This window comes from Coturnix japonica, chromosome 19 (assembly GCF_001577835.2).
Source record: "Coturnix japonica isolate 7356 chromosome 19, Coturnix japonica 2.1, whole genome shotgun sequence".
In the NCBI taxonomy this organism is placed as follows: domain Eukaryota; kingdom Metazoa; phylum Chordata; class Aves; order Galliformes; family Phasianidae; genus Coturnix; species Coturnix japonica.
The window spans coordinates 611,832-630,733 of record NC_029534.1 but is presented as its reverse complement, the minus strand read 5'-3'; the positions used below and the strand labels follow the sequence as shown (position 1 = coordinate 630,733).

General features: G+C 48.1%; 1 protein-coding gene across 1 annotated transcript in view; it reads right to left on the bottom strand.

Annotated features, from left to right (window-relative positions):
- The window catches only part of CALN1 (calneuron 1), an 89,348-nt gene extending 80,329 nt beyond the window's left edge, over positions 1 to 9,019 (bottom strand). The window contains exon 1 of the mRNA XM_015880964.2: positions 8,867 to 9,019. The gene's annotated coding sequence lies outside the window, so the exon portion shown is untranslated. The remainder of the gene's footprint in view (positions 1 to 8,866) is intronic.
- Positions 9,020 to 18,902: the final 9,883 nt, after the last annotated feature.

The window sequence follows — 18,902 nt, the reverse complement described above, 5'->3', positions numbered from 1 at the left end:
TGTATGCCTCACCCTAGGGACTGCATGTCACAGCCTTCATGTGGTCGAGAACCACAAGGCATCTAACATGCCCCAGGAGATGTGGGGTCACAGATGAGGCTCCTTCTGCAGCCCGCAGCTGGGTTTGCAGCTGATTCAGCCATCTCCAGCAGAACTTGCTGGCTTCTTCGCTCCCAGCCCAGAGCTGTGGGTTACCAAGCTCCTCAGTTCAGGCCCTAGAGAAATTCCCATGCAGACTTCAATGACCCAGTGCAAAAAATAATAATAATGAATCAAGTGAACCGCTTCTCTCAGTCTGAATTCAGTGAATTCATCAGAGGATCCAAAACAACATTTTCAGACCAAAATAGAAGATGCCATCTTGGTAAAGACATATCAGCTTTGCCTTAACATAGCTAAGACTTTTTCCCCTCCTCCCTATAACTCTTCCCTCTCCATCCAGCTGAAAGTTCACTCACTCTTACTTTCACGAGCAGCTCATCATACTTTTCCCAAGCTAATCTCACCATATGGATCAGAAACAGACCCTTCTTCTTTCTTCCTCTGCACCTGGGTTGGTCCTGAAAGCTCTGCTGGGAGAGCAGCACACAAGGGAAACTCCCCATGGAGTTTCAGGGCTGGAAGAAATCACTGTCTGCATGGGAACAGCAACAACAGCCACAGGACAATTACACTGCAGCAGGAGTCTGCAGGGAGGGGAGAGGCTGCTCTTGCTATGGTCTGCCTGACATCAGCCTGACATCACCATCTGGCAGTAGTTTCCACAGCAATGCATCTTGAAATGGGTGCAAAATGTTGCCCAGGGAGATGAGCCTGGTAAAGCCTCTTGAAAACATTCCCTACAGTCCAGAGATGGTGGGTTTTCTTGCATGGGATCTTCCATCCCAACTGTTCCTTTCCACCTTTGTACCTTAAGCTGCAGGGCAGCAACTGTAGGGCCAGTTGGGTGCAACTCAGCTGATGAAGCACAAATATGGAGCCACGGGGAAGCAGGGAAGGATACACTGAGAACTTCAAAGCTCTTGAAGGTTTAGAAAAGTCTAATTATTACTGTTAGCCAACAATGAATTTGTGCATTATTCACAGCCTTTAGGAAAAGCAACTGGCAATGTCAGAAAAATTGTAAGCCGAGGATTTGGAGTAAATGACCTCCTGTTCTTATTGTGCATTTGCCACATACTGGAAGAAAAACAGGAAAGAGCCTTGCCAAGGTGTGGGGAGCAGAAAGGGAAGGAAAAAAGACCCAACAAAAAAAATGAATTGGATTTCGTTGGCAGAATTAAGACTTACAAATTATCACTGCTCTGTTTCTCCCCGCTTCTGTAATGTAATTGCTGTGTACTAAGGCTAATTCACCAGAGATGCTGCTGCCGTGGAGGTGGAAGCAGCAGCTCATGGCTCTGCACAGAGCTGGTGGCTCCTCAACCAGGACTGCAGGCAGCAGCATGGGAGCCAAAAAGAAACAGGGTTTAGGTCAAGATCTAGCAGGGCTGGATGTAAGCAAAGCTTCATTAGATATTTATTAGGATGGCGAGGCTGGACGGCCAGAGATATAAATATAGAATGGCAAACAGTTATTTTGAACTCGGAGCTTCGGTCACTATCAACCAATTGCACAAATCAAGCCCTTGGCATATAGGAGATGTCCAGGCTTAATTGGATAGCACTCAGTAGTTATTCTAGCACACAAATACACTCATCCATCTAACTAATGATGCTGCTCCAATCGCATTTTTACAGATTACTCCTGATATCCATAACTTCCAGTTATGGCCACAAAGCCACATTTAACCCTAACCCACACCGCTACTATCTATACAGGAATCAGCTTAGCAGGAGGTATTCAGTGATGAAATGTCTGCTGAAGAGCAGGTCTGTCATGGAGTGATAGAGATGGGTCTGCTCTGCAATGGGGAAGAAAAGAATCACAGCTTCAATGGGCTCCAGGGCCCTGATGGAGCCATGGATGGGATCCAGGTGAGCTGCCCTCAGAGCTCTGGTAGTGATAGAGCTTCAGCCCAGCATTCAGATGCACAGGAGCAATATGGGTCATAGCAGAAAGGTTGAGTGAATTGTTTGCATTGTTTTTCATTACGGATGAGGTTGGATAAGAAGGCAAGAAACAGAGATAAACAATCTGTTTTCATAACGGAAGAAGCATCCAATGGCAATCTCAGAGAGACCTGTCTGATAGATCTACCCATATACTAATAAACGATCTGGGGATTGGGAGAGTGTGAGGACAATGAAATACATCATCAACGCAAAATTGATTGGGATAATCGAAGCCAGAACTGGTCATAGCAGTTAAAGAAAAGCTCACAGAACTCAGTGTCTGAGAAATAAAATAACAGCTGAATTTCAGTGCCAAACAGTGCAAAATAATGCACATGGAAAAAAACAGCCCATAGTCTCCCTACAAAATGGTAAACCATCAACTCGTCATTACCGCTTATGAAGGAGTTACTGGAAGGAATATGGATGGTTCCCTGAAAACATTAACTCAAAACTCCACATGTTGGATAATGTGAGGGAAAGAAATAGAGGACAAAATTGAAACTGTGCTGTTATCTGAATCATTGTGCACCTACAAGATGAATACATTTCTGCTCAGTGCATCCTAGAAAGGAAATAGCAGAGCGAGAAAGGCTGAGAGGAAGGAAGTGAAGCCGAACAAAGACAGAGAACAACTTCTATGCAAAAATAGAGTAACAGAGTAGGACCCTTCAAGCTGGCAAAGCGGTGTTTGAAAGGGATGTAGGAGACTCTCAACAGATCAGGATTGTATTACATCCTCATCAACATGGGGAAGGTCAACAGGGGCAGACCAAGGAGGTATCCAATGAAACTAACAAGAGAAGATTTTAAAGAATGCAAAGGAAGTATTTTTGCAAGGAGTGTACAATTAAGATGTCGAATTTCTGCCGGAAGACTCGATGGTGCTCAAAGGCAGAAATAGGTTCAAGGAGGAACTGAATAATTCACTGAAAATGAGACAGGCATAGCCCCCAGCTCAGGGAGCGTCTGTGAGTGATCAATGGAAGCTGCAAGAGAAGGTATATGCTGCACTTGCACTCTTCCAGCATAATAGGTGAAATGGGAATCTGTTCTCACTGTATTATACAGTATCTATATTGAGGTATGGAACTCCCACACTATTGCCCTGGGACTGTTTGGGGTTTTTTTTCTGCTGACATAGAGGGAAATGTTTCCTCCTGTATCTGCTGGACACTGAGAGCGGAAGTCATTCTCCATCAGACTGCAGGAATTTTGTATGGATCACATTTTTTGACATGAAGTGTTCAACTAATAGTCAAGAAAAAGCCCAGTGAGTCATCAAATGCGACCCTATGCTTTGCACAGAGCAGGTTCTTTTCATAATTCACGCTATTAAGCCCAGCTAATCTGTCATTTCATATCCTCTATGGTGGATCTAACTTAAGCACATTATCACATTATATATATATATATATATATATATTATTCTCAGGGACTTCCAAGGACTTGTCTTCAACAAACTGCACCACAAGGATGGCTCTTCTGCCTTGTCACATACTTTGGTAGCACTGTTGTCACTGATCTGTATTACCAGTACAACCAACAGGCACAAAACAGCATCCAATGGGTTTTTAACAGCAGATATGGGGCAAGAGCAGAGTGAGTATTGCAGGGGGTTAGCAGGGCTTTTCAGTGCTGCCTGGTGCCTCTCAGCCTGGACAGAGCCGTAATTGTTTTCTCAAGCATTAAATGAGACCTGAGGTGCATTCCCTGTCATCTTTTGTGCCACAGATGATATAAGCTTGTATCGCTGCATCATGAAACCTCTGTCTGAAGTCACACAGTTCAGCTAGGCCATAAAGAGCAGTGACAGTAGTGTCCACAATCTGTCTTATTCTTGTACCCCAGAGAAAGCCGTGTCTCTCATAAACGACATTTCATGAGGAAATAAAATATTTATCAAACTTCCCGATGACAGCACTGTATGATTTTGTTCCTTCAATCAGCAGGTCACAGCACAAGAGCACTTTCAGTCCGTGGTCCAATCTGATGGAGAAAAGAATCAATCTACCCTTTCAACTTGCTTGCCAAGGGTGAGGATTCTCTAAAACATCTCAATCTTCTTCCCACTCCCCATGGCCATTGGAGCCTGAACCCCAGGGCTGGGCTGCACCAGCTGGGAGCAATGGCTCTCCTGCCTATTTGTGACACCCATCATTGCATGATGGACTGTCTTGCCCATCAGGACCATGATTTTGTATGGAGCTGTGTACAGCGCCATGGGGTGATGTCATGCAACCAAAGCTTCCCAGCACAGTCACAACTCATGCATTATAGTCCATTAATGTGTACTAGCTCAGGTCCCCGTGAGCAGCTTCATCTCCACCACCAGCCCTTTGGCCACCACAGAACTCCAGCCCTTCCCAGAGCCAGCAATTGACTCATCCTCATCCAACACACTCCTGAGAATGGCTGCAAACCCAGAGCCACTCCCTGGTGTCAATCCTGGGTGGCTGTGGTGTCACACACTGGATGAGCAGGAAGCATCCTTAGGGCAGGTGGGTTCTCCTCCATGACAGTGCTGGTCATAGAACAATGGGCTTTCTCCTTCTCAATCCCCAGAAAACCTTTATTCTTCTCAAGTTAACCCTCTCCTATCTTCATTGACTGATTTACCAAAGTGAATTTGCAAGGGAGCAAAAGGAAAAATACATCCCTGTTTAATTTACAGTCCTTCATACGCCAGACCATTCCTGTCATTACTCTTGCAACAGATCCTCCAAGGGAAACTCCTGTAAAACCACCCAGGGGCATCCTGCCAGCTCCCAACAGAGCATGTAAAACTCCTAAGACTCCATTAATCCACCCTGAAATAGGAGCCAGACTTCCAGAGCATTTGGGCAGTTCTGAAGTCAATGCTTTGGTGAAAGCCAGGAATAATTCAGGGTCATTCCATTCCTGAGCAAACCAGGTCTCAGCATGAAAGGATTTAAAGGGTGAAACCTCTATCAAGTCAGGCAACATCTATACGTGACTACTGAAAACCTGCTTTCAAGGATCCTCCCCAAGGGCTTCTGATGCAATTTGGCTTGACTTTATGTAATGGTCAGACTCTGGTAGACAATTGATTTCCAGCAGTATCTGGGTGGCTGTGGAAAACAAGCTGTACATTGTCTGTGCAGCCTCTTGCCTCCCTCCATTAAAACACAGGTTTTAGCTCACACATTAGAAGTAGCTTAAATTCAAAGATAAAGGAAGAAAAAAGAGAGAAGTATCAGAATCCTGAAGGAAAAAAAAAGAAAAAAAAGGATGAAAAAATCAAAGAAGAAAACACGGCAGCAGATGGTGGATGAGCTGCCCTGAAAGGCCACCTGAATCCAGCTCAACCACTGATGATCAGCGCTGATAACCCCACATGTGGATTACAGTGATGTTTATACCTGGAGCACGCTGCTCAATAACTGCGTGGTTTCATTCACACCATACGTTTTTACCATCCGAGACCTCTGTGGAATGTTACGACTACGTTTAATTTATCATACTAATTCAATCTGTAATATCCTGCCAGAGACGTAAAATGGGGTTGACACATGTCCCTTGTTCTGAATAGAAGAATGTATTCAAGTCTAGCAAATAGAAAGAGCAAATTCAGGTTTTATCTCAGTCAGATCCATTTTGGAACCTTCCTGCTCCAGAAACCCTGCTATTTTTCTTTTGTTTAAAGGTGGTTGGCAAAGAGAAAGCCAAAATGAGAACTGTGTCTTTTGTGTTTCTGCTCTATCCGGTGTATGGAGCAGAGGAAGTGGGAAAGGTTATTACCTACAATAGGAAAAGAATTACTTTTCTGCTCTTTCTTCAGAAATTCAGGTCTTGCTTGTAGAAGGAAAGCCTTGAATGGATGGAGATTGACAAGCAGAGCAAATTGCCTTTCAGGACTTTATGAAGCTCTGGTCTACATGCCCACTCAGACTGGTCTCTCATGTTACCAAGGGACCTGGTGGAAGCTCAGAGGGAGGAACAAACTCTGGGATTACAGAACACTTATTGCCCCTTTATGTTTGCAGAATGCAGACAGAACACCAAATACACCATGGGTTGTCCAGGTTCAAGTTCCAACCCACCACAGCCCCCAAGCATCTGCTCAAAGAGGGAGGGACCAGCTCAATGCTATCCATCACCCATAGCCAAAGAAAACAAAGAAAAGGGGGGGAAAAGGACCTTTTCATCACCACAAAGAAGAGCCCAAGATCAATTTTCTCAGCTTGGAAAAGAAAACCTTATGCAGGTCACCTTTAATTTGAGTGATGCCAGGTGAGCTCTTCTCTGCTTGCGTCTATCTGCCAATCCCTCTAATTCCTTTTGTCATCGTGGTTCAAGTGCGTTATTGAAAGGCACAATGCGGAGTTTAATTATGGAGAACAATGAGCTGGATTACACCAACTGCTGATCTCAAAAATAGCTTTTCCCCCCTCCTCTTTTAATCACAGTGCTCACAGAATTAGAATGGGAATCCCAAACCCAATAGTCCTATCTTATTGCGGAGCAATGGCCCTGTGCTCTTGTCCAAATCATCAAATCATGGAATGGTTGGGTTGGAAAGGACCTCAAAGTTCATCCAGTTCCAACCCCTGCCATGGGCTGGGTGCCCCCCAGCTCAGGCTGCCCAGGGCCCATCCATAGCCTGGGGCACCTCCAGGGATGGGGCACCCACAGACCTGGGCAGCAGTGCCGGGGCCTCATTGAAGGAGAAAGATTCTGGCCATGGTGTCAGAGCTGACTCAGTTGGGAGTCATTCCTCATGGGCTCAGCTCAGCAGCTCCTCCCTCCCTGCCCATTTTAAGGGGGTTCCTCCTGGTGAGGGTTTTCTGGCTCCAGCAGCACCAGCACCAGGCTCCATACTTGGTGGAGACGTTAAGGTCTGGGCCTGGGAACCAACATCCCATGCCAGGACACATTCCCTGAGAGTCAGCAAAACTTTTCAGCCCTTCATTTCATCCTATTATTTCTGCTGATGGCACTATAAATAATTACTCCCCACCCTCCGCGTGCTCACAAGGCTTGAGTCACTTTGCTGAACCAAGACGGATGTTTTGCTCTCTCAATTTCTGCCTGCTTCTATTTCTGGTGGCTCTCACATCTCACCCGCTGGGTGTCCTGGTGTGCAATGATACATGGCAGGGGACACGTTCCCATTGCTGCCCCTTGCTGGGGGCTCTCCCCCACACTGCGGAGTCCCCACCACTGCTGGACTGACCTGCAGCCACCAATGGGTTTTCAAGGTGTTTTCTTGGGCACATTTGCTCACAGCCTCACTCGGATCCCAGACCAAACACAGAACTAAGGGCACTTTCAAGGTTCCTTGCCAGGTCCCTGGAGTGGAACAAGGCAGCTATTATCCTGCACCGAGTTCCATCACCGCGTCACCCAGAGCCTCAAACAGTTCAACCAGCACCTGCACACATCTCAACAACAACACAAGAGCCACCACCGAGAGGAACCCAGACAAGAAAAGCAACAACCACATAACCCCGGGCACGCAGCGCTTGATCTCCCCCCCAGCCCTGCACCCCCGTGAGTTCATTGCAGAGCCTGTGCTGCGGGTTTCTCTCTCCCCAGCAGCTTTGATTCTGCTCACCAGCAGCATCTCCTCCTCTCTGAGTCTATTTCCCAACTCATTGCCGCGTCCAACACACCCAACCCCTCCAAGGTGCACTTGCTCAGCTGTTGGGATGCTGACACACACAGCTTTGCTTCCCTCATCTTCCCCGTCCCAATCCTATCTCACTAAGAGCAATTCGTACTGCTGATAAAAATGACACTTCTCTGCCCCACTGGAGAGCCCCCGAATTCCCAGGTGCCATAAGACAACGCTGAGTTCACAGCATCTCCCCCGCAAACCCTCCGCAATGCCAGCAGGCTGGAGTTGATGCTGGTGGATTAATGGGAGGACTCTTTTTTGCTGTGCTAACGTCTCAACACGCCATACACAAACAGCTTGTCCCTGATTTACGGGGAGCAGTGGCCACCATCTAGCACTGCTCAAGGAGATTAGTGGCTGTTTTTCCAACCTTATTTCAAGGCTCGAGGAGGTTTGCTATTTGTCAGAAGTGTTCCTAAGCTCAGCCAGGCACCAAGATGAATGTTTGCTTGGCAGAGCTTCTGCTCCCATTGGAAGGGTGAGGACCCCCACCCACATGGGACCCACCTGCAAGGAGGAGAACCAGCCTGGGGGTCCCAAACATGCGCTTGCACCAGAGATACATAACATAAAGAAATGGCTCTGGAGCATAGAAATATAAATGAAGAGATCGCTCAGGTAGGAGTAGAAGGGGGAGAGAAAAATCAATTGGGGAACGTGCTGGTTAGCAGCTAAATGTTCTCCGCCAACAACGTTCCCAATGAAAGGCGATTTATAAGCCCAGCAAAAGCTGCTGTGGGCTGTGCTGCTGAACAGACGGAACTCCCAGGAACGGGACCCGGCTTCCTCGGAGCGCTCTGCATTGCGCATGAAAGGATACTGCCAAACTCTTCACCTGGTGCACTTGGAGGGGAGGCAGCGGGGAAAGGAGAGGAGCGGGCAGCCGCGGGGGCAACTTCTGCCGTGACTCGTGCTGTAGGTAACCAACTTATCTTCCACCGAGGGCAGCGCTTGGATTTAAAGAGCGAGGGGAACGAAAGCATCCAGGGCACGCAACGGGGAGAGAAGGGTGAGGGAGGGAGGAGGCTGAGCCCGGGGTCCCCAGGAGGGCACCGTGCGACCCTGCCCAACCCAGCGCGACTCTGCAGGGATCAAATGGGAAGGGCTGGGGAATAGGGAGAGAGAGGAGAGGGGTGAAGCCACGCGGCAGCCCCTGCCCCCAGCTCGTACCTGCTGCCAGGTGAGCGGCCGCCCCCCGCCATGCCGCCGTGTCCCGAGATGGTCCGGAGGAAGCGGGAGCACCCGCAGTGACTTGGGGAGACAGAACAGAGTACAGGCATTAATTAAAAGAGTCTGAAGGCTCCCTCCTGCTTGCTCACTCCGTGTGTTGGTTTTTTTTTTTTTCAGTACCAGACCGGATTTAAAGGGCTAGAATCCCAATTTGATGCTGCTCCCCGGGAGCGGAGCTCTCCGGCCCTGTCCTGTTGACTCCGGCAGCAGCTCAGCGCCCGTGGGGACCATCGTGGCTATTCGGTGGCAGCTGGAGTTCCTCGGTGGCAGCAGAAACAAACTGTAAATCAAAGCGTTGGAGAGCCGGCACGGCCGCTCGCGAGCAGCGATGCTATTGGCAGTGCATTGAGACGGAGAGCCAGAGGGAGGAAAGTTTGCTCTCTATGAGCTCCTGGCAGCACGGTGAAGCAGGAGGAGGATCTTGCCCCTGGTCTGAGCACTGTCAGCTCCCTCAGATGCTGGTGTCAGTGCCCAAAGGCTCTGCCCTGTGTGCTGGATGGCCACAAGAAGGGCTACGTCACCCCACGGGAGCGCTCCCATTTGGACATAAGGATGCTCAGTCATGCCAAGGCAGCTGAAGAGGAGCTGGTGCTGGTTGGGGGTGTGAGCTTCCCAGTCATTGGGGTCCTGCAAGAGGCCTTCAGGTCTCCATCACAGTGTCCATCTCCAGCTCTTGGAGCATCCTGACCTTCTCACCATGGCACATACCATGGAAAGGTGCAGTCAGGCCTTCCTGGATTGCTTTCCTTTTACTTCCCCAGCAAAGAGGTGCAGAAGATTGAGTGCAAAGCACGGAGAACAGCTTGGTCCAAATGTTGAGTTCAGATGGAATAACCAAAGGGGAGCAACTGGGAAAGAAAGAACTTCATCTCCTCTTTTTTCTTCTTCTTTTTCCCTCAGTTTGGGCCCAAAATGCAACTCACTCTTTCTGCTCAGAGCATCATGGCAGGTGCTGGCTGTGTCCGATCCATCTCCTCCTCAAACTCAGGGCCGACCTGCATGTTCTGGCTTTCTCTTTCCCTATTAATTACACAAAGCAGTGGATGCCAAAAGGAAAAGCTGGTTTTCATTCCACGCCACAACCCAGTTCCAAGCTGCTGAGATAAATAGCAGGTTTTTAATGAACGAGGAAACTACCAACATGGAGGAAGGCAAAATGGGGAGGGAGAAGAAGCGCATTTGGGGCCTGGTCAGGGAAATTGCGTTGAAGGCGGAGACGGAGCCAAACTCCAGAGCAAAGCAAGGCTTTGCAGCACCAGCTCCAGGAGCTGCTCGTGGCCGCGTGCAGGATGGTGCTGCAGGACAGCTCTGCAGAGCCGCACTCAGGCTCTGTTGGCCCTGGGCCATGCTGGGGAACGGCGAGGCTCCGTCTCATCGCAGTAGCCTGTTGACATCCATCTGGCTCCTGGGAGGAAAGAGAAAGCGGCTCCGGAGCCTGCTTCCCACGGGCCTTGGGTACCGCAGTTCCAATCACGCTGGACTCAGGCTGTTTGCACCGTTCTGTGAGGATTTCACCCCAAAACTACCTGTCCGAACCGCTTGCGAGCACCTCCACAGTTAACCTGATAACAAGCAGGGATACCATTCCCCAGCGAAATGGCGAGGTTAACCACTGACTGCAGATTTCTTGGCACTATGTTCTTTGGGAGAGGATGTGGGGATGCACTTTTCTATATAAAGAGGAGCACCAGGCGGAGGTGAAATGCCAGCACTAACAGTACGTCCCCAGAGCCTCCAGCCCGGATCGCTGCTTCCCTGTGTGCATCTCAGAGTTGTTGTTCCTTTAATTATTAATCCTTGCATTGACGTATTCAACCATGCATAGGCTTCTAAAGGGTGCTCTGATGTAGCAATGAAAAATACATTTCCTTCTCTCCCTTAAAACTTGTCTCCATTCCATGACCAATTTTATTGCCGTTCCGCTCTAATTTTAAATAGAACGAGAAACATTAAGGCTTTCAATTAAAAGATCCCTTCTGTGATATACTGGGATGTAGCCTGCAGTATGGGCCATGAGTGTCATATTGTGTGCTGAAGTGGGATGCTGCCTGCTACCTGATTCCCACCTCCACTGTGAGGCACAGGGCTCTCCATGGCTCTGAGTACTGTGTGTAGGAGCTCCTCATCAGATGCCATCCCTAGTGAAGGGCAAATAGACCTCAGCATGATGCAATCCAGGATTTGGAGATCATCTTGGCATTTGGTTCTGAATTTTTCATCTCTTCCCTTTTCTTTGTGAGGGGCTGAGCCACAGCTATGGCACAGATGGTCTCTGCAATGGAGAAGGAAAATCCAGAAACTGCCTGTAGATCCACTCTCATTGACAGCACTGAGAAGAGCCCTCACTGATCAGAACTGAAGCATTGGGTTCTAAAGAAAATTAGGTTTGAAATTTGGTCTAACACAGGTTTTACTATTTCTTCTTTTCTCCAGCAACCCAAGCCTTGCACTTCCAAATTCCATCCCATCTCTTTAGGGCAGAGCTCCCCAGCAAAGCAGCAGCCATTCAGCCCAAGGTAGAAGCCAATGTTTGCAAATATTTGCATCACCAAAGTACCAGCAGTGTCAGACATGGATGCCCAAACCTGTGTCAACAGAGGAGGCATCAGCACATCCTCAGCAGCTGAGCCCCATTGCAGCTGACAGACAGACACTGCTCCACATCACCAGCTGGGGCTCAGAGGTGGCATTGCTGCCATGCCTCTGTGCTGGCAGGACAGACAGACACCATACTTACATCAAAAATGGGAAACAGTAGGAATAAATTTTGCTCCATCAAGTTTTCCTGCTGACTTTTCAAGCCTAGGTGTCTGCTGGGGTGCGTGCCAGGAGCAAGGCATGAGATGCAGCCCAGCAGGGATGCATCTGGACGCTCATTTCCCTTCTGTGGGTTGCTGCTTGCTTAATGGAAGTGGCATCACTTTGATTTCATTAACTATGAGGATGTTGGAGGAAAGCTGCTCGTGACGCTGGGGAAAACAGCAGGTTTCTGAGGATAAGATGAAAAGACAGAGCAGGGTACTACAGCGATGTGTGAAAGGCATCACAGCAGAGGCATTTAAGGAGAGAATTGCTGCCAGGTTGGGTCCAACCTATGCTGGCTCCATGCTGAGAGCACCCACACCCTGCACCCAGCCAGCATGGAACACCAGGCTTCCACTCTCAAGTCAGGCAGTGTTGACTTTTACCATTACTGCAAGATTTTTGTGCATTCTGTCTCTCTGTATCACGCTTTGTAAGAGCAAACCATCTTCTTGCTTGCATAACTCCCCAGGCTTCTCCCATTCAAAGTTTCCCATAGCATAGACTGGAGCATTTTGCCTTGACATATTGCCCCAGGGCAGCAAGGATGACTGCAGACCCCAATCAGAGCTTGTTAATTTATAATCCAGGAGGACACTCTACAATAATTCTTCTGCTGCTGACATGGAAACAGGACTCAGTGCTCTGGGCAGAGAAGGGACTCTCAAAGTGCAATATTGTGTTAGGCTGAGAGAAGAGCCGTATGCATTTCCAATTAATCAGACAAATTAGAGCCCTTAAGTAAAGAGAAAAAGCAAAGAGAATAAAACATGCTGGAAACACAGAGGAAGAGTTCTGCTCTCCGGAATTCAAAGGCAAGGCTTTGAAAGCCTAGTTAGCTTCCTGCAAATATCGCAGGGGATTACTTTGGACTTCAAAAGGAATTCGGAAGCAAACAAACAAACAAACAAGCTCATTACAGAGGAGCTGACTCTTGCTGCACTTTCGTATATCTGCTCCCAATCTCTCCGCTTGCTGACTTCCCAGATCCCTCTGTTACGTGGCAGAGTCACAAATGTCAAGTCTCAGGGCACAGAGAAAGTCCTCACCCACCTCTCAGCATAAGGGGGTTGTAAGAGTCAGAAAGAACAACACAGTGATACAGGAGGTGTAATGACAAAGGGTGTTACAAAGGGAATGTTCTCACCCACCCCTAAAGATCTGGGCTTGCAAAGAAAACTCCACAAAGAAGGCATCTCCAACCAGAGATCCAGAGAACTTACTAACACCAACGTGTAGGTTGAAGACATAGAAGAGCACTATCTGTGTTTCCAGATAATGGCTGTTTGGGATGGGAAACTGAAAGAGGGATGTTTTGTTTCCACAGTGAGCGAATGGTGTTTCATGCAAAACCCAGAGAGAGCTGCAAGCAGGCGAGTGATGGGAATCCCTACATCCATTGGCAGAGATTTTGAAAGAAAAATGTGAAGGAGCCCTACAAACATCCTGCTTCAGGACATAAATCAGCCTCAAACTAACCCTGTGCTCAGTGGACACGTTATTGATGGGCTGGTTCAGAGTTTCAAATGTTAAAAGAAAAAGCAGCAAAACATTTGCTCACAGTTTTAAGGACCACTTTTTGTTTTATACCCTTAGTCTAAGGCAAAGCCATGGAGCTGGTGCTTTAGTGTCCACCCATCAATCTGTTCTTCACTAAAAATGCTTTGCACATGTTGGCCAACTCAACCTTAATTTTGTGCTGCAGCAATCTCAACAAACTGCTTTATTAGTGAGTTTCATCGCAACTGGATGGATAAAAGAGAAGGACCAAAACAATGTCTATAAGAGGAAGAATCAGATTTAACTCATGAGCATTTAAGGACACAAATCCGTAACAGAAGTACATCCAATCCATTTGACTACTCCTTTATTTCCCTTGGGCTGACTGAGAGACACAGTGGGAAAATTTCAAGTTGCTTTGGATGAGGAAAATGTTTAAATAAAACCCTGCAATCTGTTCTGCTCCTGAGCAGAACCTTTCAGCAAAACATCTGCAGGACTGGATGGAGCCGCAGGGCTCATCCATCACTGTGGTTCCCATCTGCCGCCCTCTGCTGTGGCCATATCGTGGTCACCATCCTTCATCTCTCAAAGCCAGGTACTGTCTACAGGAGTAGAAAGCCAAGTTTCAGACTCATTCCCAGTACATGTTTCTTACCTTTGTGGTCACTTTGTTGTTCTTTGCTCCAGCCTGATCCATCACATGCAGTGGAGCAAGCCAAGATGATGTCTTTGCTACAGCAAGATGTCTGTGGTACCTCTCCATTCCTGTGGTTTTCACCATGTGTTGTTTCACCATCCAGATCAAATTTGGGGAGGTTCAGGCCCAGTTCCTGGGTGATCTTGGGGCAAGTGATCCTGATGGGTTACCAGTCCTGCTGGGTCACCCTGGGGCTGCCAAATAACCACAGACAATGTGAACTTCCAGCATTATGTTCATCAGGCTCAGCCTTGGGCCCCCAGCAGCTGCCACCCTAATACAACCCAAATCACAAATCCCATATAAAGAGCACTTGGGAATTGGCTGTTTCCATGTTCCCATTCTTCCATGGAAAGAGCCAAGAAGTGACTGGAGCTCCCTGAGAGAGGAGATGGCAGCAGGTTCTTCCACTGGAGGATCCCACGCCAAAATGGGATCTCTCACCAATGTCCCATCCCAGTGTCCCATGCTGGTCTCAGGTCCCACTGTCTCTACATGGAAGTTTTCCCTCAATGGATGGATTAGCTTGGTTCCCCTCCTCCCAATAGAAGAGCACTGCCTGGCACTCAGGGGGTCTTTCAGGATCTTTCCAGCCCCTGTGTTTAATCCATGCTGTGACTGGGGATGGATTTTGACACATCAGGTGCAGCCATGTTGGGTGCTACAGCTACGCCACCCGCCTTGCAAAAAAAACACTTGAGCCCCAGCGTGTTCACAGGCACTAATTGGGTTTTTATGAGTTCCTGCACTGCTCTCATGTGAGCAACTCGGAGGGCTCAGCAAGAGCCATTAAGCAATTCTTTGAAGTGTAGCTATTATTACCTAAAATGCAAAGCACGATGTAATGCTACCAAATTGTGTAACTTGCAATGAGCCACATGCAGTGCAGCCCGTGCTCACAGTTGTACGTGCAGCTGGCACGTGAGAGCACACGGGAGAAAGAGGAGGGAGCTTTCAACCTGTGCCTGGATATTCGCATCCCATGCAGACCAGAGGAGTTTCCTTAAAGCCCAAATAGCAGCAAGTGACCCTGACCAAGCTCTGTGCTTACATCTGCATGGGGCACTTCCCTGTGTTCCATCTGAGGCTGCTGCAGGACAGGGTGAGGTCCCCACTCCCGGGATGCTGCTGGGAGCAGCCTGGCTCTAACTTGGCTTTCTGTCTCCATGGCAATGGCTCTGCGTCATCCCTTTAGCTCAGCAACCTCAACCGATGCAAAATCTGGCCTCATTTTGGGATCCCAGGGTGGAAACAAGTGTAGGCAGCTCTCCTGAATGATGAGGAGGGCACTGGAGCCAGGACAGCCATCACTTAAACTATGGAGTTGGGAGGAAAAGCTGATGTAGGGGTTTGGAAGGGGAGAAAAGAGAAATTCCATTCCCAGCAGCCATAGGTGGCCACTGTGAACACCATCCACCCCAGGGATGCTGCCACTCCGTGCCCATTCCTCTCCTAAATCATCATGGCACAATCACCAGAGTGATTTGATTATTCTTTTAACGAGCTTTAGATTAAAATGTAAGAGAAAGAGATTCTTTCTCCTAAGCTCTTCTTTTGGGTTAATCCTGTATTTATACTGATGGGAATTAATCGAACAGTCGAAAGACTGGGACAGCATGATGACTAATGTCTCCATGCAGCGCTTTCCATCAGTGTGTGCCAGATTACATCAGTTCAGTTGGGTCCTGGAGAGCAAAGATTAAACATTTGTGTGGTCCTTACCTCCTTGCCCACCCATACCCAGTATGAAGGAGAGGCACCGGGAGCAGCACACAGTACCAGCTCAGGGGGAGAATGGCCTTTTCTAGTGCCACCCAGGATGTGCTCACATTGATCCCCTCTAGTTTCATTGTTGGGGTGAGGAAAGGAATAAGAGACACTGGTTGATGCTGAATGTTAGCAGATGGGGTGATAGGATGGGAAGAAATTCAGTGACTTGGGGGAACACTGGGATTAGGTTCACTGAGCTGCCAGGATTGCAAATCCAGGACTGTAGGGGTTATTCAGACTGCAGGAACTTCCAAGACCAAAAGGCAACACACCTCTGCATTGACGTCCAGCTAATCCAAAGGGATTTGGGTTATGATTATTATCTTTCTTCTGGTGGGAGCTCATTCCATTTACAACATGATCTTTTCCAAAAGAGTAGAAGCTATTCAGCATTTAAAAAATATTGATGTCATAATATTTCCCGTGTGACTGACGGCATTACAGACACTGATAGAGCATTAGACCTGACATCACAAGTTTCTATTATTTAAAGGGACAAAATCAAGTCGGAATTAACGGCCCTGCTTGCTCATTCCGTGATAAAAGATAGGATAACAACTCTGGCTTCAGTCAAATTGCCCTTGAATTTTGTCAAAGTGATTTGATTTTTCAAATATGTGTAATTTCCTTTCCCATTATGTTAGGGCTGGAAAGAGACGTGGTGTGGCGATCCAGATCAAAGCAATGGAGCAGTAATAGAGATGGCAGGGGCTTAACAGATGGGGCTGTCCTTCAGGCAGAGCATCCCTATGAGATGGGGCTGGTGGAGCTGTGACCGAATGCTCCCCAAAATGCTTTGACCCCCATATGTGGAGGGAACATCTCACAAGGAAAACCTTGGTGGAACATCACGAAATGCTTAAGAACCACTATATTTCATGCCTGGCTCTAGGAATGGGCTCTGACTTATGGAGGCAGCCAGGGAGGCTCTGGGGAGGCTCAGCCTTGATGGAATGCTGCCAATTAGAGCTCAGGATATGAAGCGTAATGAACCCGAGTGAGCGTGTTTGATGGGATGAAGGGATGAAAGTGGAGCAAGGGACCGGGCTGCTCCGCCTGCTGGAAAATAATTAGCACCTAAAATGAAAAGGAAACAGAATTTGAAGATGTTGAGCAGCATCTTGGCATGGAAGGCTCAGGTAAACAGAAATAAAGGTGTAACAGAGACACTAAGTGACATTTCCACAAGTCCTGGGCTTCGCAGATGTATAAGAAACGGGATGTGGGGAAGCCAGCAAACTTTGCCCAAAATTCTTGTTCTACGAGTGGATGTTACTGAGCATCTGGCTCTGAAGTGTCGTTTTGACAACTGCTCCAAGTGGCTCAAAGCCACTAATACAGCCCAGAGCCGCACTTGGAGTTTGTAAACAGAGCCCTGGAATAGGCAGCAGAGATCACACATGATCAAAAAGGAGAATGGAGCGATGGCAGAAAGGAGCCAAGTCCTGCCCAGGGGACACAGTTACTGCATCTGTCACAGACAAAGATGTGCCATGGAGCAATGACGCTGCAGTGGCTCAGCTGCACAGGGAGGTAATGTTCACCATCCCTGGAGGTGTTGCAGAGCCATGGGGATGTGGCACTGCAGGATGTGGTTATGAGCATGGTGGGGGTGGGTTGGGGTTGGACTTGGGGATCTTAGTGTTTTTCCAGCCTTAATGATTCTGTGAGTCTATGAGAGCAGAGCCACACAGTGACAACAGTGAATGCAGGTGAAGTTTAGCAAACCCTAAAAGAAGGGATGGCTGGGATGGCTGCTGTGTTGTCATGACCCACAATATGATGCTTTATTCCATCCTTATTCAGAACCATTCATCTCCAACAGTGGGGCCGCATTGCCCCCTCCTTTCCATCTTTAGAGGGCAGATCCATCCTCCAGGGGGAATGAAAAATGAGCCTTCTGCCATGGCCACAGCCTGACCCCAACCAGAACACCATGGCACCTGAAGGCTTTGTCTTCTGCAGGTGTTGCCCTGTTGGGTCTCATTCAAACCCACAACAAACACTGACCTCCCACCTGAGCCCTCCCAGCCTGTTGTTAGAGCCCTCTGCAAAGCAGCACCTTCCAGCCTTCAGGTGGGGATATATTATCCTGAGCACACACATGGTGATCGTTGGAGGAGGGGATGATGTGGCTGCGGCCCCAAACTGCTGCTCTGGGAATGATGCTGGTGATTCAGCCACTATTGGTGGTGGGAAGCCAGACAAGGCCTGAAATCCCCACGGCTCAGTTTGCTGCTCTTAAAACCAGGATGCTTAGTGATTGATTCTCTCCAGTCCTTCTCTATTCTTCTATTATTATTAAAATATCTCTGCCACGGACTGAGATGGCTCAGGCAACAATACAGCCTCTGGGCTTTTCCTTAATGCAAATAAATACTTCCATTATAGCTGCGATAACCAAAAGCTCAATAATACTGACAACACCAATAACAGCGCCCTTAAGTGAGTAAGTGCAACTATTTGGGATCTCTGAACAGTCATCCCCTCTGCCTAATCCTTTAGGATTTGATGTACTGCTATAAAAACATCAGCTGTGTGAAAGCAGGCTGATCTGGCCAATAACCACTGCTATGCACTGAACTACCTGGGTTGGCACACACTTAGGTAGACCTGGCAATGCTCTTTTGAGAGGTAAGGGGAAAAGATGCCCTAAATACCCCACGTGGTCCCATGTAGCTCTTATGAATGATGCAATGAAGGCAACCAGATGTACACAGGTAGCACCAAAACTGCTTAGATTATTACTGCTACAATTATTACTGGAGCTGAAAAGATCCTCGGGCACAGTAAGACCATTATGGAATAAAATATGAAAGCACACCGCAGAGGAAGGCAAAATAATTGGAAGCTGTGAGTGAAAACACATAACACACAAGAAAACACTGTAATCCAATAATGGCTCCGTGTTGTAAAACTGGAAGGCTTCCATAGAGAGAAAAGCCCTGAGCAGCTGTGCCTATGGCTGACCCAGTATTCCAGTGCTCTCCTCTTGAACCACCTGAAGGAGCAGCCCACCCTGTTCCAGTCCCTGCAGCCCCAGCAGGTGCCACAAACGAGCTGCAGGCTTTGAAGTGGAGGAAACATCACCACAATTAAACTGGATCCAGCTTTGCCTTCCACCTGGGCAGTGCACTCAGCACCAGCTCCTGCCTTTGGGAAAGGAGAAACGTCTGCAGGAGAGATGTGAGACTGATGGTCTGG